The sequence below is a fragment of the Tamandua tetradactyla genome, chromosome 3, assembly GCF_023851605.1.
Source record: "Tamandua tetradactyla isolate mTamTet1 chromosome 3, mTamTet1.pri, whole genome shotgun sequence".
NCBI classification, from domain to species: domain Eukaryota; kingdom Metazoa; phylum Chordata; class Mammalia; order Pilosa; family Myrmecophagidae; genus Tamandua; species Tamandua tetradactyla.
This window is the reverse complement of record NC_135329.1, coordinates 179071768-179073974: the sequence shown is the minus strand read 5'-3', so window position 1 is coordinate 179073974 and position 2207 is coordinate 179071768. Positions and strand designations below refer to the sequence as shown.

The 2207-nt window shown below is 39.5% G+C and overlaps 1 pseudogene; it reads right to left on the bottom strand.

Moving 5' to 3' along the window:
• Window positions 1-242: 242 nt before the first annotated feature.
• LOC143676504 (eukaryotic translation initiation factor 4E type 2 pseudogene) lies at window positions 243-1028 on the bottom strand (annotated as a pseudogene).
• Window positions 1029-2207: the final 1179 nt, after the last annotated feature.

The following is a 2207-nucleotide window of genomic DNA, read 5'->3' as shown; positions in this document are numbered from 1 at the left end:
ACTCACTGGAAGCCATTAGTACCCACTGTCCAGTTTTTTGTTTTGTTTTTAGTTTAGCACTATTTATTAAGTGATCTGAGCTGTTGCTGTAGCTACTGCATGTCAGCCTGTTCTTAAAACATAAAATACTCTTCCAATTCCTTTTGTCCAGAACAGAAGGATCTTTCAGGTAGCACACCAACAAAACAGGAGACTCTGATGATGCCAGCTTCAATAACAGTGCTATTCAGAAAGGGAGAGGGTCATGGCACATTCAACTGCATCTTCCAGAGATTATGAAAACGGGAGCCTTTGGGGACCCAACCTGCCTGGCATTTTGATGCTATCGGTGTGGGTTTTATATTCCATAATGGTGTTTGGAAGTAGGTTAAGCACTCGCCGAAGCATGTCCCAGATTCAGCTGTGGTTACTTAGTCGCTGGCAGTCTTACTCCATATCAAAATAATGTCCTCCTGAAAGACCACAGCCCCACACGTCTCCTCCCCAACCATGAACTGCTCCACCAAAGTGGCAAGAGTGGACTTCTCCAAGCAATGGGATATCAAGCCCTTCCTCAGCCAAATAATCCACTAGCCACTGTTTTTATCTGCATCGTCCTCCCACATGGGCTTAACGCCTTCGTTGAAGAGATGGAAGTCGCTGTGACCTGTGCTGTCTCCGGGAGGCAAGATGTGCCTATAAAGCCTCCTGAACTGCTCCACAGAGGCAAAGGGGCCACTCTGTTTGATATTCTGTTCATAGGTCTCTGAGCTGGTGGGAGAGCCATGGTTCTCCTGAAGTACCAGAAAGTGTAGTTGTCCTGCAGGGTATGTTCTGCTGGGACTGGGGTCACAGCTTTCTTCTCGCTGCTGCTCTGACTCTTGTTTTGTGCCATGTTTCCCTCCTCCCCATCTATCTGTGTGCTGTTTCCTTCATTCTGATAGTGGTTCCCACTGTCACCATCTTCCAAGGCATTGAACTTGTTCATGCTCTCACAGCTGCCGCCTCTGCTGCCCAGTTTTGATGACCAAAATTGTCATCGATTGTTGCCAAATATTCCCTGGGAGAGAGAGGGAATAGTAGTTACGAACCACTACTTTATGCCTGTTTCGTAAGTAAACACATTCCATCTCAAATTTTACATTCATGGTTATAAATTCATAGCTCTCTATATTCAACTTGTCTTTGAACTGTCAAATAGAAGAATTAGAATGGGGTGGGGGCAGGGGTGGAAAAGAGAGGGGGAGTCTGATTTCTGATGACTTCAGGACCTGAATTTTTTTTTTTTTTTTTTTGGTCAAGTTGTTAGAAATCTGATAAACTAGATCAAGCTGGCAAATTCAAAAAATCAAAATCCAAATAAAACTAGAGTGACCAAGAAAAAGAGAGATAAGTTTCCATTACTAAACTCAGGAATGAAAGAAGGAAGATTTCTACCGACTTTACAGAAATAAAAAGGATTATAAGAGAATACCATGAACAACTCTCTGACAATTAATTAGGTAACTTAGATTAAATGTACAAATTCCTAGAAAGGCACAAACTATAGAAACTGGCTAAAGAACACCTGAATAAACCTATAACAAGTAAAAAAAGACTGAATTAGAAATCAGAAAACTTCCCACACACATTTTTAAAAAGACAAAATCATGGCTTTACCAATGAATACTATCAAACATTCAAAGAATTAATAACAATTCTTCACAAGTGAAGACAATACACTTCCCAACTCATTCTATGACACCAGTATTATCCTTCTACCAAAACCAGACAAAGACATCACAAAAAAGGAAACTAAAAACCAATATTTATTATGAATATAAATGGAAAAAAATCCTTCAAAAAATTGGCAAACCAAAATATTAGGATTAAACACTTTGGCTAAGTGTGATTCATCCCAAGAATGCAAGTCTTATTTAACACGCAAAAAATCTATTAATGTAATATACCGTATCAATAGAATAAAGGACAAAACCCACATGATTATCTAAAAGGATTCAGAAAAAGCATTTGGCAAAACTCAGTACCACTTCATGATAAAACACTTAACAAACCAGAAATAGAAGAGAACTCCCTCCACTTGATAAGTATCTATGAAAACTTACAACTAAGATCATATTTAATGGTGAAAGACTGAAATCTCCCCACCTAAGTCAGGAACAAAACATGGATTTCCGCTCTTGCCACTCTATTCAGCATTGTACTGGAAGTTCTATTCAGGGTAACTA